A 22,627-nucleotide genomic window follows, 5' to 3' on the forward strand; every position below is an offset into this window, starting at 1 on the left:
CAGCAACCCTCAGTTTGTTTCCTGTGATTAAGAGCTTCTTATGGTTTGTCTCGCTCTCTGATTTCATCTTGTTTTATTTTTCCCTCCCTTCCCCATGATACTCTGTTTTATTTCTTAAATTCCACATATGAGTGAGATCCTGTGATAATTGTCTTTCTCTGGTTGACTTATTTCACTTAACAGAATACCCTCTAGTTCTGTCCATGTCGTTGCAAATGGCAAGATTTCATTTTTTTTTTTTTAAAGATTTTATTTATTTGACAGAGAGAGACACAGCAAGAGAGGGAACACAAGGAGGGGGAGCGGGAAAGGGAGAAGCAGGCTCCCCGCTGAGCAGGGAGCCCAATGCAGGACTCGATCCCAGCACCCTGGGATCATGACCTGAGCCGAAGGCAGACGCTTAACGACTGAGCCACCCAGGTGCCCCCAAGATTTCATTTTTTTAATGGCTGAGTAGTATTCCACTGTGTGTGTGTTTGTGTGTGTGTGTGTGTGTGTACTTCTTTATCCATTCATCTGTCAAGGGACATCTGGGCTCTCTCCATAGTTTGGCTATTGCAGACATTGCTACTATAGACATTGGGGTGCATGTGCCCCTTCAAATCATTACATTTGTATCTTTAGGGTAGATACTACTAGTGCAATTGCTGGGTCATATGGTAGCTCTATTTTCAACTTCTTGAGGAACCTCCATACTGTTTTCCAGAGTGGCTGCACCAGCTTGCGTTCCCACCAGCAGTGTAAGAGGGTGCCCCTTTCTCCACATCCTCCCTAACATCTGGCGTTTGCTGACTTGTTAATGTTAGCCATTCTGACAGGTATGAGGTGGTATCTCATTGTGGTTTTGATTTGTATTTCCCTGATATCAATTGACGTTGAGCATTTTTTCATGTGTCCATTGGCCATTTGGATGTCTTCTTTGGAGAAATGTCTGTTCATGTCTTCTGCCCATTACTTGATTGGATTCTTTGTTCCCACTCACATTTTTATGTGAGGTTAACCAACATGTAGCTGTAGCTTATCTAGGATGAAAATAAGCATTGGTCAGATTGACAGCATCTGGTTGTATGGACAGTGGGGCATCTCATTATAAATTAATAGATTGACATTCTGATTAGAATTTGGTTTTCTACATTGCTTGCTTAGTACAGAATTCATTGACATGCTAAGTACAGGCATGTATGTGTTTGACAATACTTTTCAATAAGATAAAATGGCACATGTGTACATTCCTGTATTTGTGGGAGTGATGAATATGAGTCTAGACCTAAAAATGTGACTAAAGGGGCACCTGGCTGGGTAGGTCAGGAAAGCATGTGACTCCCAATCTTGGGAGTTTGAGCCCCATGTTAAGGTGGAGAGATTACTTAAAAAATACAAACAGACATTAAAAAAAAAAAAACCTCCAAAAACCTAGGACTTGAAAAATATATATATATAGCAAAGATAAAGGGTCAGGATGCCTGGGACACTTCAACATCTTTATGATTTCAATTTTTTTATGATTTTCTTTGAGTATAATGGACAAACAATGTTACAGTAGTTTCAAGTTTACAATTTAGTGATTTGACCACTTTATACATTAGGCTATATGTTCCCCACAAGTATAGCTCCCGTTTGTCCTATTACATCGCGATTACGTATTATTTATTGACTGTATTCCTTAAGCTCTACTTTTATTCCCATGACTTACTCATTCCACAACTGGAGACCCTTATCACCCCTCTCCTTCACCCATTTTGCCCAACCCTCTGGCCTGCTTCCCTCCGGCAGCCATCAGTTTGTTCTCTGTATTTATAGTTCTGAATCTGCTTTTTGTTTGTTTACTCATTTTTCCTATGTTCCGTTTATGAATGGAATCATAAATACAATTCAAATTTATGTTGGTAAAATTACTATATTGACACCCGGAAGCAGAACCACATTGGCACAAATTTCCCAAACTATGTATTTCAGAGGGCTGTTTTAAGTATTTTGAACACACTTTATTCCTTCAACAACTGTTTATTGACCATCTCCACCAGGCTAGAAACTGGATGAAGAGATGGGGCAGAAGGTAGAACATTCTCAGTCAAAAGAGTAGCATGTGTGGAGTATCTGAAGGGAGAAGAACATGACGTATTGAGTAAGGAAAGAAGGCGGAGATAGCCACAGGAAGATAAGGAGAGCAGACTGGAGAAGTAGCAGAGCCTGGATCTATTACTAGTTTCTGTGACATTCTATGAGGAGTATCCTTTCACAGTCTGGTTGTACCTGAATGTACATGAATATTTTTCATCTGTCCCATCCTATGGGTACAGAAGAAGTTCACACTGTCCATGTACCCTTTTCTCGCTTATATAGTCAACTACTCCCTCTCAACTGGATCTTTCCTATTGACTTGAAAGCTTACAGTGTTCTCATTTTACATACAAACAACCCACCCTTCCTTGCCTCCATATCCTCCTATAGGTATTGCTGTATTTCTTCTTCTTTATGGCCAGATTTGTGGAATTCATAGCTCTGTCTTCATATCCTTCCATTGCCTCTCTACCATTGCTCTACTTTCATCTCTCCATCAAAACAGCTTTTCCTAAGTTTACAATGACCTTCTCTTGTCAATCCCCTGGTCGTCTCCTGCTTAGTCAGCTTGTTTTTTTTTTTAAGATTTATTCATTTTAGAGAAGGTCTGAGTGTGGGGAATCTCCAGCAGACTCCCCACTGAGTGCAGAGCCCAACGTCGGGCTCCATCTCATGACCCTCAGATCATGACCTGAGCCGAAACTAAGAGTCAGCCACTTAACTGACTGCGCCGCTGAGGCACCCCTTAGTCAACTTTGAAGAGCATTTTAAGAAGTCCTCATTTTGAACAGTAACTCCTCTTAGTTTCTAGGGTACTTACTGTCCTCTTTTTCTTCATATTAACATTTTCAGTTTCCTCTGCCATTAATCAGTTTTTAAATAATTTTACCCTCAAAATATCTCTTCTCTTCTACTCCCTGCTGCCTCCAAAATTAGTCTCATGCCCTTCCCTGGCTTATTATGAGAGGTAGCTTAGCATGACAGGGGACAAGAGTACCTGGGGTTATTTCCCAGTCATGTGACTTAGGCAAATGGCTTTAGCTATCTCACAGTTTCATGATATGTTAAATAAGGATCATTATAATATCTGCCTCATGTAGTTGTTGTAAGGATACAATGAGTTCATTTATATAAAGTGCTCAATAGTAGATGCCCCTTGAATGCATAGCTGCAGTTATATGTGAATAAAAGCTAAATTTATATACTCTAGATACTTATGTATTCAGTTGTGTATAAGCATCTCCACTTTCAGCTCTAAAAACACATCACACTCAATAATGTCCAAGGTCAAATGCATAGTTATTCTGGTACTTCATCCCCAGAAAAAAATATCTGATCACTTCTAGTGTTTCTTGCATCAATGAGTAGCTCAACCATCCCTCATTTACACAAACCAGAAAAGTAGATTCCCATCTCCAATGATCTCTCTTTTCTCTTTCCAATTTATCACCAATCCCTTTCAATCTGACCTACCAAATTTCTGTTCAAAGTTTCCATTTTTCAATGTTTCCACTTCTCCCACCGCAGGTAGAGATACCACCATCACTCATCTTGAGTACTATAAAAAGAGGTCTCCATGTTTTCACTCATTACCTCCAGTAAATTCTCCACCATGTTGGAAGAATTATAATTGCAGAAGGCTGCCCTGATGATCTCCCCTTTGTTTCAACCCTTTCATTAGCTTCCCATTACTCTTGGGATAATGACCCAAGTCCTTTGCATGGTCTACCAGTCCTAGCACCTGAGGCTTCTCCAGTCTCTCTCCCATCCTTTCTGTTCCTTGTGCTCCATTCACACCCATCCACTTACAGCTACTTATATATACTTGGCTCTCCCCGACCTGAAACTTTTGGACATGTACTTTCCCATTGCTAGAAAGCTCTTCCCACTCTTGCCCCATTTCCTAATACATTTTTCAGCTCAAACATCACTTCTTCAGGAAAGCTTTCTCTGACCTCCTACTCTACTTCAGATAACTATGTAATAAGCTCCCATAAAGTATATATTATTCTCTTTCAGAGTATGTGCCTCAATTTTTCATTGTGATTTAAAGTTGGAGTGTTCCCAAGACCACCTTTAGGTCCAAGGATTTGTCATAAAGACTCACAAGACTCAAGAAAGCTGGTATACTCAATGGTTATGGTTTATTACAGCAAAAGGACACAGATTAAAATCCACAAAGGGAAAAGATGCATAACTGGAATCCAAGAGAGACCAAGTATGAGCTTCCAGTTGTCCTCTCCCAGTGGAGATACGTACAGTACTTAATTCCATCAGCAATATGTTGTTCTCTCAAGAACATAAGCTGTGTGTTGCCAGCCAGGGAAACTAACTTGAGCCTTGGTGTGCAGAGTTTTTATTGGGGGTTGGTTATATAGGCATGCAGTACCTTATCTACTCAGTCTGCAGCTCCCTGGAGGTCAGATTCATACAGTATGCTCCAACATTTCAGGCTTACAAAAACAGGTGCTCCCTCACCATAATTCCCACTGTTAATATAAACCCTGTCTGGTGTGGTCCAAGGCATCAGGTGTTCAAAGACACTTATCTGGTAAGATACTCCAAGGAGTCAAAGGTCATGTTTCAGTTGCCAGGCCAAGGACCACTCCTGAAGATTTGGAAAATATGCAGGGTTTGAGAGCCAAGGCCTGCTGCGTTACTCTTTCCTGTACACATTTCCGTAGTGCTATTATTATTTCCCAACAGACTACATGAGAACAAAATTGGTAACTGTTTTTACCCAGCATAGGGCACCAGCTTTATAATGGTTCTTGACTGATTAGAGGTGCTCTGTAACTATTTATTGAATGAATGAAATCTACTTTTTATTGTCTTGATTTCCTTCCCTTCTATACTGTGTTCTATGTCTTTCTGTTCCACTACTTTCTTGTATTTTTTTATTATGGAGTTTTGTCATGCATTTTATGCCTGAAGTTACTTAGTGCTAATGACTGTTATGAAGTAAGTATCTAAAATATTTACTATACTCGGGGCGCCTGGGTGGCTCAGTCGTTAAGCGTCTGCCTTCGGCTCAGGTCGTGGTCCCAGGGTCCTGGGATCGAGCCCCGCATCGGGCTCCCTGCTCCGCGGGAGGCCTGCTTCTCCCTCTCCCATTCCCCCTGCTTGTATTCCCTCTCTCGCTGTGTCTCTCTCTGTCAAATAAATAAATAAAAAATCTTTAAAAAAAAAAAAAAATTTACTATACTCTTCTAGCTCCCAATTATATTTTTATACCTTCACGTATTATACTACCTATATTTTATTTTATTTTATTTATTTATTTTTTACTTAAAATTTTATTTATTTATTTTGAGAGAGCGCACGAGAGAGCACAAGCAATGGGGAGGGGCAGAGGGAGAGGGAGAAGCAGACACCCCACTGTGCAGGGAGCCTGATGCGGGACTCTATCCCAGGACCCTGGGATCATGCCCTGAGCTGAAGGCAGACGCTTAACCGACTGAGCCACCCAGATGCCCCATACTACCTATATTTTAAACAATTTTTAAAAGGCAAATGTTTTTCACATCTATAAATATATAGTGAAATAAATATAGTCAGTATATTGAGTTGTGTGATACTTCTAGCACCAAAGTGATTTTTTTTATTATGTTCAGTTAGCCAGCATATAGTACGTGATTAGTTTTTGATGTAGTGTTCAACCAATTCATTAGTTGCGTTTTAACACCAGTGCTCATCACCACACGTGCCCTCCTCAATACCCATCACCCTGTTACCCCATCCCCCACCCCCCTCCCTTCTTCAACCCTCAGTTTTATTCCTGGAGTCCAGAGTCTCTCGTGATTTGTCTCCCTACCAAAGTTATTTCTACGAGAGAGAAGTATTGACTCAGCATTTGTCTGAAGAATTTCAGTAACTGAGTCATGCTTCACTTTGAAGACACGGACTATGTAATAAATGTTATTGTGGCTATATCAGAAATAAAGTGAGAAAATCCCCTGGAACAAACGGGTATATCCCTTTTTTCCTCTGTAAGACAGAATAGTGGAAATGTCTTCCTGCAAACCCTCAGCATCTTAACCTTTATTGTGTTCATGACATCTAAATCGTTGATTCTACCTACACTCTTTCCCCGGCCAGGAGACCAAAAGTGGCAGGCCTATTTTTGCCAACGAACTTGAATAAATCTTTCAACATTTCTTGATTGTGGTAGTGTTGGCTTATAACTCAAGGTATAAAATAAGTACCTATGAATCTGTACTAACATGAAAAACGATTGAATAAGTGGGAGAGAGGAGACCGTTATCCCCTGCAGAAGAATTCCAAATGATTTATGTTGATATACTGCTCACAGAAAGGTGGGGAGGAACTCCCCACTCCGTAGTTGGGGCTGTGCACAGTGACTTCCTAGCTTCGGGAAGGCACAGTATGGGAAGTGGGTGGGGTTATGGAGCAGAAGTAACTAACGGGATGGTGGAGAAATGTGCTAAACGCTCCCACGGCCAGATGATGAAGGCTCATATCCACAGGTCCGGGCATGTTGATGGTATGCAGCCTTACTGTTACGTGGTAAGGATGGCAGTGACCCTTCACCTCTGTGGTTTTTCTCCCCCAAACCCATAACCCCTGTCAGATGGTAAGGTAAAGGCCAGATCAACTGAAATTGAAGGGCATCTATATAATACCTGAGCAGTATTCAAGATCATAAGAAAGGATGCAAGTCTGAGAAGCCCGTGACCCATGGGCACCTAAGGCCACGTGACAAATGTAATGAGATGTCCTGGATGATACTAGAACAGAAAAAGGATATTATGTGCAAACTGTGGAAATTCAAATAACATGTGGACTTCTGTTAATAATACTGCATCTGTTATTCACTGTGACAAATATGAGACGTTAATAATAGGGAATCCTGGGACTAATGGGGGATTCTGTCCTACCTTTTCCATTTTTTTAATAAATCCAAAACTGTTCTAAAATTTTTTCAAAATTTAAATTTTAATCTGTGATAGTCTTTCTGATTTAATCTCAATGCTATGTTAATGGAACTTGCTTATTATCAGTTTTATTTGTGTTTGATTAAGAATTGCCTCCAGTTGATTGGAGCTTAGATTTTTTTAAGGTGATGGTCATAAGGTTGATTTTTCTATCACAGACACAGAAACCATTCTGTCATTGTTTAATTTGGGGGAAATAATTCTGTCCTTTGTGATTACGGATTTCTTACAATTGTTAAAGAAATTTAAGATGTTATGAGTCACAGAGTATATCCAGTTTAGAAGTAACAGGACAAAACCATTCAATTAACTAAATAAATTGGCATTAAAAAAAAAAACACAACAGTATTTTTGAGAGCATGAGTCCAGACAATGTGTCTGTAAGATAGGCTTTACAAACTTAGTTTGATTAATTTTTGTTTTTCTGAGGATATGATTCTTTTCTGTAATTATCATTCTGTTTTTCCTGACAGGCCATCTAGTACTGGCCGCCATAAGCTCCCTGTGAATTGAGTTATTTTCAATAATACTCTGTATTATGAAGGCATTATTTGAGTGGCTGTCCACTGTGATCTCGTTGTTTGGAGCTTTACATAAAACAGGTGGTTCTTCCATCTCGTGAACGTTTCTTATTACCTAGAATTCACCATCCTGTTGTCGGTGGCCTATCATACCTACCCCCTCACAGATGTAGCTCTACCCCTCAGTTCGCCCTTGTCTATCTGGTTCCCATATACGTCTTGGTCATTTCTCTCTAATGGTCCAAGGTCTCTTGTTTTCAGATTTGATCAGGGCTCCTGCTGTATGGTTATGTGTTTATTTACACTGACTAATTCCCAAAGGGCTTTGCAGCAACTAATATTGTTTGGCTCTGAGATGACCCAGGCAACTCCAACTCTGCTCAGCAGGCACAAGGCTGAAGCTCATAATCAAAGAGCAGATAGATACTCAGCGTGTGACCTGTTTGCTCAGACCTCCTTATCTTTTTTCATTGGGATGATGCTTTGAACGTCACCTATCATATTATGACTAATCTGGGGTACAAGCTTAAGAGTCCAACAGAGCAAGGTGCGGATCTTAACAGATGTTAGCTGTTTCATTTTGAGGAAGTTGCTTAATCTCTGGGGGGTCAGTTTCCTTATCTTTAAAATGAGAATAATAGACTGGCAGAGTTGTCATCAAAGTCAGATTAAAATTTTTCTTTTTTAAAAAATTTTATTTATTTGACAGAGAGAGAGAGAGAACAAGCAGAGAGAGAAGCAGGCTCCCTACTGAACAGAGAGCCCTACCTGGGGCTCGATCCCAGGACCCTGGGATCATGACCTGAACCGAAGGCAGACCCTTAACCAACTGAGCCACCCAGGCGCCCCAGATTTAAATGTTTCTGAAGCTCCTCTAGAATGCCTGATTCTGTCATGGATGCTTAATATATGCTCACTGTCCTCAGTCTGATTCTTCGATTGGGTTTAACTCCCTCACCTTGTCATTAGCCCCTTCTCGCTGGCTCTCGACTGCGGACGGTCGTGTCTCAGCCTCACGTGCTGATTTCCACCTTCACATGTGTTTCTAGTCACTGTGTGGTATGAGCAGACTTGTCAACTTTTGTGCCCGCTTTAATCGTTTTTCAAACTCTATAGGATGTCATTTGGATAATCCTCACTAGTGTAAACATGTCATTAGAAGTGTTCTATTTTCTTCCTTGCAGTTTGATCTATGTTGTTTTCATAATAACATGAAGAGTGGTGCAGACCGAAGAGTGGGATCTGCCCTGGATTTGTATTGGGTGTGTTTGGGGTCAGGTAGGAGAGGGGAGAGAGAAGGAAGACTACAGACAGAGTAACGGAGTCTGGATCCCCGACTGCCTGGATTTGTATCCTGCCCCACCCCCAAACCCCATCTATTAGCTGTGTGGCCTTGGTCAGGTTACTTACCCTCTCTGTTATTGCTGGTTCCTCATCTATATAACGGAGATAAGTTATATCTAACTCATAAGTTTCCTAGTGAGGATTAAATGTGGAGCGCTCACAGAAGTGCCTAGTATGTATTAAGTAATAATTAAGTGTTCAGTATTATTAGAATTATTCTTTTCCCAAAGTTTCAAAACATTTACTGCATCAGGTAAATCTTACTGATAGATCTGGCTTGTTTCAGCCTCAGTAACTTCAAACTAATAAGATTGTCTTTATCTTTTTAGTATACCCATATAAATAAATTTATTCTCTCAAAGTAGTCACACTGAGAAATGCTACACTCATGTCAGTATGTCAACATTAAAAAATTATTTTAAAATTGTCTTTGTGTTCTGCAAAAATTATTTTTTTGAATATCCTCATTAATAGCAAATCTTTGTTTTTTAGAGTATCAAAAATGAAAGCCAACTTCATGAAATTTAAGCAAATGATCTATGTTGACAATCTTTCTATATATTTATGTAATTTCAGGTACTTCCATAATTACATGAATTATGTAACTTTATAGTTTTAATAAAATATATACACATAATATCCATCTACATATAAAATGTGTGGATACTTGAGAGGGAGAGTGTCAAGAACCAGCGTTCAATGTAAACGGAATCGTTTTCATGAACAAGTCAAACATTCAGCCATGGTTAACTTTAAAAAAAATCATGCAGAATGTGTCTCACTTTCCAGAATATTTTTAATTGAATTTTTTCCTTAACGAATGAAGTCTATGTAAACCATGCATTCAGGCAAATGGTGGAACACATAAACATCTCTTGTCTTTCTGATTCTGGTGCTCTTTTCTTCCCTTTCATATTTGTACATTCCTGCGGACACCATGACGTTGTAGCCCTGATCTTGGACGAGCTATAGCAAAGACGGTCGGCTGCAGGGGAACCATGCTCCAGTGAGATGCTCGGTCTCACTGAAGGTCTTGGGCATATGCCTGCTTTCCCTATTGCTTTTGCAGCCCGTGAGGTATCTGTATGCCTTTGGCATCCTCAGCGTGGCCATTTTATTATCTTAAAGCCTCCTCTAAAAGTCTGCCTCACCACTTGAATGGATATGTGGTCATCTGTGCTAATTTCAGCTTAGAGTCTCTATTGGTGACAATAAGCTAACGTTTCCAACATTTATTCATATCAAATGCCATTAGGCACTTTATTATGTAACAGTTTGCTACCTACGGATATTTTGCAAACAAGTAGAAAGCATCAGTCCACGTCCCCAGCGTGGCCTGTGTCTGGATTACACGTGCTTGGCATGGCCCTGGCTTCTCATTCCGGCTCCCTAGTGTGCTGCATGATCCTTGCTATGTAAGCCCAGGGTCTTGAGAACTCTTTTGCTGACTCCCTAACTGTGATCTGGGGCTGAGGCTAGAACAGGGAAGGGGCTGGCACAGAGAAAAGCGAGGCCCAAGCTGGGCTCTGGCTCTGTTTCCAGAAAAATCAAGCCCACTTTTCTCATTTTTAATTCTTGGATCTAAGAGAAACATAGCAGGGTCTTATAACCTACTTAGCGAAAAGATCAACTATTGTGCTCTGTGAGGTTAATGTTAGGTGGTTTTGATGCATCTTAGAACCTCCAGGTGAGATCTCCAGGTGAGCTGGTTTTCTGTCAATTTGCTATCAGCCTCTCCCTTCTCACTAAGAGAATAACTAAGAATGTGGATCGTATTCCCATTGTGAGAACTGCTGATTGACATTGAGCAACTCCGTTGTCATGGCTGTAGTTTCAAAAATGTGAAAGAAACTGGATCTTTTCAACCTAAAGGTTCTCTCTGTATAGTTAATTAAAGACATTTTAAGAAGACATTTGGATTATGGAAAAGTGATGATATCACATTATGACATTTATTTCATTCCTTACCCCAAGAATCGTAGTAATTGGCTCAGCTATTCGAAACCATTATTTTATCAGAGGGTAAAGATTGCAGGACCCCCAGTCTGGCTTGTCTGATTTTCCTAATTAGCATATCTTTTTAAAAACAGCTGTGGCCACAAGGAATTTTTGATCTGTCCATGTGCTGTTCACTTGTTTTGAAACCATTTAATGTAGAAGTCTGTAGGAAACTTTATCCAAGGGTTAATATTTTTTTAATGCCCTTGTATTAAGGAACAGATTTTAGAAATTTAATTAAAATCCCATGTAAACATTCAGTGTTCAAATGCTGTGCAGCTCAGGTACATATTGTTGAGGTTCTTACTTTGCATCAGAAGAAGCTAGGGTTGGAAAACAGTTTACTGCTCACCCACAGGGTCATATAGCAAATAAATACCTCCTGGCAAAATGCATACTGCAACCTAGAGCTTTTTTTTTTTTTTTTTTTAAGATTTTATTTATTTATTTGACAGAGAAAACAAGCACAAGCAAGGAGAGGGAGAAGGAGAAGCAGACTCCCTGCTGAGCAGGGAGCCCAATGTGGGGCTCTATCCCAGGACCCTGGGATTATGACCTGAGCTGAAGGCAGACGCTTAACCGACTGAGCCACCCAGGCGCCCCACAACCTAGAGCTTTTGATTTCCAGTCCCAGTATTCTCTCTGCTAGGCAAAGCTGTTTTACATAATCAGAGGCATTTCCTTCAAAGCAGTGCTGTTGTGATATAGAAAAAACAGCAGGTGTACTCATTGTCTTCTAGGGATGTGTGCCTTCCCTGGGGGTGATATCTTCCCATGGAAGAGATCTCTATATTTATAAATACATTCCTGTTTCCTTCAAGGGTGGTTCACTACTTTGCCTTGCCTTTGTGTGTTTCATTCATACCATAGGATCTTATATGTGGCAACCCCAAAAAACATAAAAGGTCAAGTAATCATACAAAGTCCCTATCCAGTGATGGCGACAATGTGATTTAGGTGGAACATGTATGTAGGAAGGCACAGGGGAGCCCAGTGAGTCACCAGTGTGATGTATCTACTAAGAAAGCAAAGGCAGGTTATGCTGTGCTCATCGAGATCTGGTCTCCTAAAAGGAGAAAGGGATGGTACCATTTACATGGTGTGTACACACCCTGGGCCTTTGTGTTCTGTTCCGTGTGACACATCCTTCAGAGAGCTACCAATAAACTAGAATGAATTCATAGGCTGAGAAATGAGATGTTGAAGGGAGTAGCAGTCCCACCACAGTGGCTAAAGAAACTGCACCTATTCCTTGGAGAGAAGGAAAATCTGATTCCCTCTAATATTTGAAGGACCATCATATGGAGAATGTTCAAGACTGGAGCTCCCAAACTTCTCAATTGAGAGCCAGGAAACAAGGTACAGCGAAGCTTCCCCCTTTTGGCTCAGGGCTTTTAAATAATCAGGCTATGGCGTTTGGAAGATGGGACGACCTGTCTCCCTTCCAGGGGACCACATTTTCAGTCACTGGAGGTGCTCCCTGGGAGCCTGGCTGGTTGCGTGGCGGAGATGTTTTAAAGGGCAGCATTCACAATTCAAATTTGCACTTGGACCAGATGACCTTTACGGTGCTTTCCAGCACCTGGGGCTTTATGATTCTATTTCTCTTAAGCACCAAAGCTGGGTATGTGTCACATTGTTTGAACCCAACACTGAGAATGGACAGGAGCGTGGTTTGGAATGTTGGTGGTGCTTACATCTATTTTGTGTTTGAATTTCTGGAAGCGGTCTTTGTCTTTGAGGCAGTTTGGTCCCTGACCTTCTGTAACATTTGGAGCCCAGCCACACTGTCTTTGTTTACTGTAAAGAGCATGGAAAAACTGACTTCCTCACCATGCTCTGCGAAGTCTAAGGTCAAACCACTCACAGGTGAACAAACACAGGCCTTCCACCTTAAAATTGCCACTTGGCCCCTGGAAAATGGAGCAGGGTAATGATACTGGGTAACAAAAAGAGGGGAAATCAGGGCTCTACGAGCAGCCAGCAGTTAGTCACTGTCAGTCCGCTTTGTTGAAGCACTCATCTTCACTCAGCATCCATTTGGGGGAAATTAGAAAACCCGGCATGGCATTTTCCATCCTCTGGCTGCTGACTAAGGAAGCCTGGAGACCCTTCCTCTCTCTTCATCATCAGCACTCCCATCATTGATATTTCCCAGGATTGCAAAGTTAAAGCATAGCATTCTCAGTCACTTTTGGAGCTTATGAGTAACACCAGTCAGATATTCATATCATCCAAGCTGCTTTTTAAAATTTTATCTTATGGGAAGACCTCAAAGTAGCCTGGTTGGGTTGATTTCCTCTCAAGAAGGCATATACTTTTTTTTCTTTTTTTTTTTTTTTTTTAACCAACCTCTGCTATTCCTTTTTTTTTTTTCTTAAAGATTTTATTTATTTATTTGACAGAGAGACACAGTGAAAGAGGGAACACAAGCAGGGGGAGTGGGAGAGGGAGAAGCAGGCTTCCCACCGAGCAGGGAGCCCGATGCTGGGCTCGATCCCAGGACCCTGGGAACATGACCTGAGCCAAAGGCAGACTTAATGACTGAGCCACTCAGGCGCCCCATAACCTCTGCTATTCTTTACTGTCTTCCAAAGCAGTAGGTCCCCTTCATCAAAGGATGGGAAGTGGCTTCCAGGGTAAGGCTATTGTAGACTCTTGAAGGGCCTAGACTGTGTCTCATTTATTTACACTCTCCTGCGCATTACACACCATCTCACGTTAGCAGATCCACATAACACACATGTGCAAGTGCCACTGAATCAGTGACCTTGTCACATAGTCCCCATTGACTCAAAATCACTGATTTGCAAGGTCCAAGTTTTTTTTTTTAATATTTAGAGATTAATAACTAGAACTGACCTAAAGCAGTAGAAATAAAAATACATCCACCATCAATTCACTTTTTTTTTCTTTCTTTTTTTTTTCCTTCAAGAAAGCAGGAATAAATTAGGCTTTGGATGTAACTTTTTTTTTTTTTTTGGTCTCTCGTGTAAGCAGGCTCTTGAAATGCCCTAGTTCTATCCAACATTGCTCTTGAACTGCACTTAGAGATGATATACTATCCTTTTACTAAAATATATCTGGGTATTAAAAGCCCAATTCTTTACTGCTGATGAGAAAGATTATTAGCACTTTTTTTTCCCCAGCTATAATAGGAGGCAATAACACCCTTTCTTACTTCCAGAGCCAGAGGCAGCATGTCATATTAACCTCCATTAACTGCCTAAGAAATGAGGTGCGTTCGTTAATTTAGTATTCTGGTTAACTAAGATTGTATGAGAAAGCTGATAAACTTCCCTTTGTTTTGATTTTTTTTCCCTTTGCCACAAATAAAAAAAATAAAAGAATGGTAAAATCTGCAAGTGCAGCGTCTGGATTAGGGGCTAGAGGTGGAGGAGGTGGATCTGCAGCTGGTGGGCATAGATTGGAGTGGCCAGAGGGGGACAGAGTGAGCACCCCCTCATCTAAGGAGGCTCGAAAAGTAGATCCAAGGAGTGTGGTGGGAGAACCTGTCTTCAAAAATCTGGGCCAACGGTGGAATGAGAAAATAAAGTCCGCTTCTCTGTATATAATTTCCTGATGGACATTTCCCCTCGGATGTCCTATGCAGCACTAAGTTCTATGTAGAGTTTTTCCTTATATGTAGCATCGCTTCTCATTTTCCCATTTCTACCTCCATGACTTTCCTTTTCTCATTCATCATTTTTTAAAAATGCATCAAGCACGGAGCTAGCTACTGGGGAAAGAGAGAGTAAAGACACAACTCCTAAGCACCAGGAATTGCTTGCTTTCTTTATCCAGGCTTTAAAAAAAAAGTATAGTCAACTTTGCTACCATCATTCTCCATGAATCCATCTCAGTTTTTCTTCTGCCATTGCCAGAGTTCAGGCACCGTCCCCTATAGTCAGACTATTGCAGGAACCTCTTCATTATTCTCTTTCTCTCCAAGCTCCCTCCTCCCTCTGGATCTTAGCTGTGACTACCAGACTCCGTATCCTGCAGTTTTGTTGTTCCCTTGGCTTGTTCTCAACACAGTCCCACTTCTGCAAAACTAATAGCCCACCTGAACCAAATGGATCCTCAAATGGATCACGCACCCTCAGGTTTAGTTATGTCTTCTCACTCTGCTGGTTCCCCTCCCATGGTGTGGCCAGCTCTGATACCGTCCAGCAAGGTGGTTAAGAATGTGCTCAGTGGCCAAAATGACCACTCACTCGTCATGCCGTCTTGGACAACTTCTTTTCCCTCTCTTTGGTGTTTCTGTGCTATGTCCTTGCAAAAAGCAATACTTCCCTTCTAGGATCGTGAAGATTAAGTGGGCTCAGGTACACAAAATGATCAGAGGAGAACGCGGCATATAATAAGTGCTAGCATTTTCAGTACTGTGCTTGCTGTTTTGTTTTGTTTTTTTTTAAAGATTTTATTTATTTAAGACAGAGAGAATGAGAGAGAGAGAGCACATGAGAGGGGGGAGGGTCAGAGGGTGAAGCAGGCTCCCTGCGGAGCAGGGAGCCCGATGCGGGACTCGATCCAGGGACTCCAGGATCATGACCTGAGCCGAAGGCAGTCGCTTAACCAACTGAGCCACCCAGGCGCCCTGTTTTTTTTTTTAATGACCCAAACCTCACCCCTTTTCCCCAGACAGACATCTCCTAGCTCACTGCAAATCTCAGGGTTCCCTGGGGACCTTTTCTGGCATCTAGATAGAAGTCATGCCTCCTCAGCTCTTCTCTGACATACTTATCGGATGCTCATTTAGCAGGCAGACTTAACACCTATTTATTTTTTTTATGAGAAATAAAACTCGAAGAGAGAGCTAGCAGTTCAAGATAGTACATGGCTAGTGCCAATAGAATATGTCCCATGGGTTCCATAGATGAGACCTTCTCGGAGGGCGGGGACAGTGGCCCATGTGTGTTTTCCTTACAGTGCTTTATGCCTCGTTATTAACAGTAAGCCCAAATCATTATGCTTTTCCTGATTCAATGGATGGTGTATTCAGATGCTCAGGAATAGATTAATTTGTATAGTGTACAGTCATAACAGGGTGTCTTCAGTGGTAGCCGATGAACGTGATCGAGTAAGAGCCGTCCTCAGTTGTGGGCAGAGAGTTGTCCAGACCATCTGGACAGGGGTTCTGGACATCACGAATGTGGTGGTTTAGCAGGATTCCTTTGGTGGCAGGTCGCTAAATGGTCTGGAACACGAAGAGGAAGACCAGAGAGAAAACCGGAGGTTGAGCCCATGAGTGCCTGAGCTTAGACTCTTGAGATGGGGAACAGAGAGGAAATCTTAAATTCACGGGAGGGTTTGTAAGGAAGGAATCCACAGGACGTGGGAGTTCTTAGAGGATGGTGGCAAGGAAAGAGTGTAAAAGTGGCTGCTTGCTTTCTTCCCTGCTAACTTCGGACTATCCAGGTTGAAAGGAGGTTGTCTTCAAAGGAAAAAAGGATGTGCGTAGTTACTAGACTGTGAGCCCATGAAGGCAAGGACCATGCCCATCTGGCTCACGCCAGGATTCTCGGTGTTTAGAACAGTCCCTGGCTCCGTCACACAATCGGAGGCTGAGAAGTGCAGCTCCAATGAATTCATGGCCTCCTCCCTTGCTATCTACACCATTGAAGAAGCCATGTTATTATAGATCCTCTTGCCGCCTGTTTAACAATTCTCTCGTTCTGGTTAGCCGGCATGATCTGTTTTTCTAAAAAGACCTACTTCTCACATCATGGGCACGCTGTCCCAAAAAGGCAACTTACTTCCTAAGTAAGGGAATCTACAAGACCCTGAGGCCATCTCCTCCCTACACACCTTATTGTAACTATTAAAGCATACCTGGCCTTGCAGCACCTCTGCAGAGAGGTGCTCCAGAAAGCAATTGTTTGCTCTCATCCTGCCGAGAAGTAGCAATATCCGTGTGGCTTAAGGGCTCTAGCTGCAGCCACAAACGGCGTTAGAAAAATATCACCACCATTTGCCATCATGAATGCCAAACTGCAAATCAGAGGCATGTCAATTCAATGAAGCAGAAACATTTCACTCATTTTTAATGATTACTTGTGGGAGAACTTTATTGTTCTGTGTTTGTGTGCCTTTAAATAAGAAATTGCAATTTTTGAAAACGGTGAAAACCGTCTCATCTCTTCTCCCTACAAAGGGACAGGCTTTTCCCACTTGGGTGAAGATTTGCCTGCACCACTCGCTGAAGAACGGGAGCGGTCTTGGCAAGCATCTTATTAGTCTAAAAATAAATTATTCAGAATGCAGGTTCAGATACAGATCGCAGGGAGAGATAATAGAATTGGTTTTCCAAGCCTGATCATGCTATGAAGACATGGTGTGTGCTTTTCAGGAATCCACTTAAGTGGAATCAGCTTTGACTAATGCAAACTAGAAATAATATTGCTGCCATCCAGCTAGTGTCTGCGGAACAGCATCCTCAGAATGTCTTCGAGCATCCGTGGTCTCTTTCGTCTGTGTAAGTGTGCATATGGGAAAGTCTACAGGCACTCACAAGCATTTCTTCAGAGATGCATTCTTCTCATTGTTCTTGTAAGGAAATTTCTTCGTGGCAGCGCCGAGAGGGGCACGTCTCACTTGAGACCTGTCTCCCTCCCACCCCCCCGCCTGGGTGAAATAGTTGACCACATGGGCAGCCGACTCCACTTGTCATGTGGCTTTCTCATGTGATGCTGGGGCTGTCGCACTTCGGAGCAGAGCCTTTGTGACTCGGCACTCATGGACAGTAGCGTTCAGGGACAGGAGAGATTTTGGAGGGGGCGGGGCAGCCAATAAACCGAGAAACCTCAGAAATAAAAGTCGCATGAAGTACCCTGATCTTTGTATTCCTTTTTATTTTTTATTTTTTGAAATTTGATTTTAACTCTTGCCTTTTTTTCCCCTATGGTTTGTGTCTGTTTTTTTTTTTTTTTCTTTTCTACCCTCGCAGGCGCCAAGCTGCGCTGTTTTGTGTTTCTTTCTTTTTTGTCTTTTCTTTTCTTTTTTTTTTTTATTCTGAAGCCAGACCGTCTCTCCTCACAGCTCCAGGGCTGCATCGCTGTGGGCACGCCAAGCTTCCCGGGTTACCTGAGCTGCTCCTGCGGCGTCCCCCGCATCGGCTTCGCCAGGGTGCACTGGAACCCCGAGTCGCGGTCTGCGCCGTGCCGAAGAAGGACCTGCTCCGGAGCTCTGGCCGGGGCCCCTCGCAGCTGCAAGAGGGTGACGCCGCAGAAGACCCGGGGTGGGACGGATAGAGAGGACCAAGGACCGGGGACGGGGAGTTAGGAGTCCACCCTGTGCCCGCCGGTCGTCCGCGGGACGAGGGCAGCAACGGCCCCTGCCGCGGGCACCCAGCTTGGGCTGCTCCCAGCGATTAGTCTGGGGGGGGGTGGAGAGAACCAAGCCGAGATGTGGTGGCATTTTACCTGAGTGGAGCTGAAGATGGATAAACCAGGTATCTGCTCTATCTGCCTGGCGAGGCAGAGTTGGAGAAAGGCAGAGTGAGGGGAGCGCATGAAAAGCAAGAGGAGGTGCTGAATGCCGCTTGATTGCCTGCCGCTTGGTCTGCATTCCCATTCTGGGGAGGATGGCATAATTTATAACCCAGGACATGGATGGAGGAACTGTAAATTGTAGTCTGGATGTCCCCGGTGCTGTCACGGAAGAAACTGATGGGCTAGGTGACTGTACCATGTCCCCAGAGAAAGGAGCAGCCTTGCAGCATGGATTTAAATGCATGTGCATGCATGTAGGGACACGAAAAAGAAAGATTTCTGACCATTTTACACAGGAAGTCTGTCACTTTGTTGGATCGGGCTTGATTGCAGCTTGTATTTTCAGCTTCAGCTCAACACCCATTTCCTGACTAGCTAGAGCATGGCCAAAGCAGCTGCATGCAGAATTTTCTTGTTAATGTGAAAGCAAGACCCCTCAGCTTTAACTCCTTGAAGTTCTGAGTGCTCTGTGCTTTGCTAGGACTGATTGTGGGGTTTTGTTTTCTTCTTCTTCTACAAATCCCTGTAAACACAGCTGTATTCAGTATGGTGAAAAATTCTATTCTGTAAATAGAAATCTGATCGATTTAATCAAAATAAATGTATCCCAGATGACTTTGAGACCAGCTGGCTACCACAGGCTTCAGATGCTAAGTGTTCAATAGAGATGAATGCAGTGTTCTATTTACATGTTTTAGAATTCCAGGATCAGCTTTTAATTAAAAAAAAGTTCTTTCTAAGGAAGAGAGGTGGTCCTACCAGCGGGACTTCCGGGCATGAGACTGGGGATCTGTGGTGTTGCATTCTGAGGCGCGCATGACCTGTGGCAAAGTACGGCCATAGTCAGTGTAGAGAAAGTGTGCATCTAACTTACTGTGTGGAGAGGCGAGTGCCCTCGGAATAGCCTCTGCTGAGGTTGGGGGAGGCGCTTGAGGCTGACTTTGGACTCAGATGAGTGACTGGGGTGCTCCAACCCCAGCTCCGTCGAGTCAGCTCAAACCTGGGGAGGAGGAGCTTTCCCAGTTGTCATGGGGAGCTTTCTGAGACGCCTGTCTGGCCCTTCCACTGTTTGTTACTATTTCTACAAAGGCAGTTCTGTGTGTTGGATTATGTTTGGCCAGCTGTTGATGCATTCCTGCGGGCGGGGTTGGGTGGGGATCTCATTACTGTACTTCCAAACTGTAGATCCGAGTGCACAGTGTAGGGAGGGAATGGAAAGAAAGCAAGAAAGCAAGCTGGAGAATCTGATCACTCTTACCGCTTTCTCCAGATAGTCCACGAGTGAATCCAGAAAGGCTTACAGTGGCAAGAAGGAAAGAGGGAATAACGGGGCAGAAGGAGGCGGGGGGGGGCGGCGGGGGGGGCTGTAGAATGAAACTGAGCAAGCACATAAGAGAGAAGAACAGACTTAGAACTTCAAAGCTGCATAGACAAGCAGAATGTCAGCAGCTTGTAATTAGCGGCTCATGGTTGCGTCAGTGACTGGATCTCTCCAAGAATAACTATGTGATGTGTGCCACAAAGTGAAGAAGATAGTCATAACTAAGTTATCAAACCCGGTTCAAACAAGGGCAAATGGATTAAGAAATTTTCTCTGTTTGTAAATCAAATACTGATGGATTACACTTTTAAGACTTGGTGAATTCTGCATAATTGAAGGCTGAATTCTCAATTTGTCAGGGGGTATATACGTTCATGAAATGAAATTATGAACCCTTAAAGATTCAGATTAATCGTGCAAACAGAACATCAGGGCAGTCCCTGTTGGTTCAAGGTACTTCCCCCAGACAGCGCCTGCCTGTCCAATTCTGCATCCACACGTAATTTTTGTTGGCTGATTTTTGTGCATTCAAATGGAGAGGAGTCAGAAGTTACATTCCAGTACATATGGTCAGTTACCTTCTACAATTCCCACGTTAGAGTTCAAAAAACTCCTGTGGGGTTCTGATTTCTGTGGCTAGCCCCAATTTCAGCCTGGAAGGAGCCTGGGCTGTCTTGAAGGCAAACAGCAGTCTGTTCGTAACCCCGCGGGAAGTCAGGGCACCCTGGTGGCTGAGATTTGAAGGCCACATTCACTCCCCCGCCCCCCTCCCCAGTCTCCTGTGCTTGGAGATTTTGTTGGGAGCAAGAGCCCCCACAAAGAACATGGTGGGAAGAGCTGATTGGTCGGTAGGCTGAGGATGTTTACTCTTGTTTTCGGTTCTTCTCCACAGCATTCATTTTGTATTTGTATTTGTGTTAACGCCACACAATTACTCCTGACCTGCTTTGTTTCTCTGCCCGAAGAGAAGTCAATTTCAGTTCGGCCCCGTGCATTTGGCTTCCTGGGTAATATGCGTATATGTACTGCGTTACCCGTGTATGCATTTCCCTTTTTAATGTGAATTAGGGAAAATTGTAGGCAGGGAAGGCTGTGTATATTAAATCAATCGCTTTTTGAATCACATGTAATATAATTTAAATATACTTACGTTGAGGTTGCCAACGCTGACATTGTCTGAGCCCTTTTAATTTACATCTTCCATTTAGTCAAGGAGCGGAACCCGCCAGATCAGAATAGCGTATTCTGTGCACCCAACAGGGTGGAAGACATGATTTTGTTTGTGTTAGTTCCAACAGCTGGTCATTAATGCGGTCCCCATTTCTAGAGTGAAGTGCTAGTGAACATGAATGCCTGCCTGATTAATGCTGCCCCTCGGAGGGTCCTTCACCCCAGCAGCCACGCTCACAGCAGAATAATGTAGCATGATGTGATTGCACTCTAACAGGGTAGTATGTCATTGTGTCACCAAGCAATTGAGGTTATTACGGGGCAGGGCAGACAGACGGGACAGTGGGGTTACTAGACCGTAGCATTTTTAGAAATACAGGCCTGACCTACTTAGAGTTATTCTCTCTGGCTGGCAGCTGCATGGCACATAAAGTCTCCTGATAGGCTGAGGCTGTTGCTAGGGGGAATTAGCATGAATTTTTTTCCACACACAGACTCAGTGACTGAATGATAAAAGCTGACTGGAATTAAAGAGATTTGGTTTAGTATTATACAGATTTATCTGCCTCGTTTTTCTTTCTCAAGTGCAGAGAAAGCCTGCAAAATACAGATTTTTGTTTCCATTTGTACTTTGACCTTCTGGTTCTCCCCTCCAAGAGGCAGGAGGGGAGGAGAAGCGGGACAGTTACGAAATTTTGGTTCAGCTCTTACTGTTGGGGTCATTGAAACGACGTTACAAATTGCAAGATATTTAAGCTTAAAGACTGCTGGGAATGACTAACAGAAGGTTAGATTATTTTTCCTCTTCTGTGCACTAAGCTGTTTTGAAGTTGGGCATGCATCTTTCATGTACTGTATATTTAAACTCTTTCCCTTTTGGGCTTGAACAAAACATTTATATAAATTCTTTTCTATCCAAACAGATTGAAGCTTGCAATCTCTGGCTTGTTTAAAATAAGATAGTAAGGATTCCAGATTTAGACGGGAAAAAATATATATACCCTTTTTTATTACAATTTTTTTTTTTCTGGGCTATTTTGGGTTTGGTTCATTTTTCAAAAGCCAGCCTGATGTTTATGCTCATGGATAAAACTTAACTGCTCCCACCCCACCCCCTTTGCCTCACAATGTACAGAAAGACCTAGGTTTTTCTCCAGAAGAAAGAGTATCTGCAGCATTTATCTGGAGATTGTTTTTCCTTGTTGCTGACATAAGCACTGCATGTAGGGAGCTCACATAATCAATTTTATAAGATGACCCATTTTTTTTTTTTCCTACTCCTGCATTCTCCAAGTGCCTGTGTGTTTGTGATTTTTAATAGATCTTTTAAGGTAAACTGAAAGTCCATCAGGAGAAAAAGAAAAGCAATGAATGTCTAATCAAGAATACTTTGATTTTTCTTGTTCTTAATTATATACTATCTGGGCTTAAATTGTAGTGTCCCTCTGTTACCTTTTACTGCTGAAAGTAGTTATTATCCTGCCTTTTTGATTTGGAATTAATTTTTGTAAGAACATGCTGTGAGATCACAAGTAAATAAGAAGCTTGGCTACATAAGGGAGAGGAATAATGTAGATTCATATGAACTTGTACCATTGGATTTCTTGGCCACATGAAAAAAGGCGAGAAGATATAGATGTGGATTTTGCTTTTCATTTAGGTTTTTGGAAATATTCATAACTATTTAGATATGTGTTTTTAAACGGTGATTTCTACCTACACCAGAGACCAGTCAAAACAGAACAAAAAAAATGCTCTAATGGT

At 42.5% G+C, this 22,627-nt stretch overlaps 1 long non-coding RNA gene across 10 annotated transcripts in view; it reads left to right on the forward strand.

The window, feature by feature from the left end:
* Positions 1 to 22,627, forward strand: part of LOC118531880 (uncharacterized) — a 431,257-nt gene that overhangs the window by 227,592 nt on the left and 181,038 nt on the right. For 6 of the 10 annotated variants that reach the window (XR_013441432.1, XR_013441437.1, XR_013441435.1 and 3 more), the window contains one exon: positions 17,829 to 18,332. This is a non-coding gene — a long non-coding RNA (uncharacterized LOC118531880). Of the gene's footprint in view, positions 1 to 17,057; positions 17,358 to 17,563; positions 17,708 to 17,828; positions 18,333 to 22,627 lie in introns of those variants that run through there. The other 4 variants (XR_004915436.2, XR_013441439.1, XR_013441438.1 and 1 more) reach the window with 4 other exon arrangements.

This window comes from Halichoerus grypus, chromosome 9, assembly GCF_964656455.1.
Source record: "Halichoerus grypus chromosome 9, mHalGry1.hap1.1, whole genome shotgun sequence".
Lineage (NCBI taxonomy): Eukaryota > Metazoa > Chordata > Mammalia > Carnivora > Phocidae > Halichoerus > Halichoerus grypus.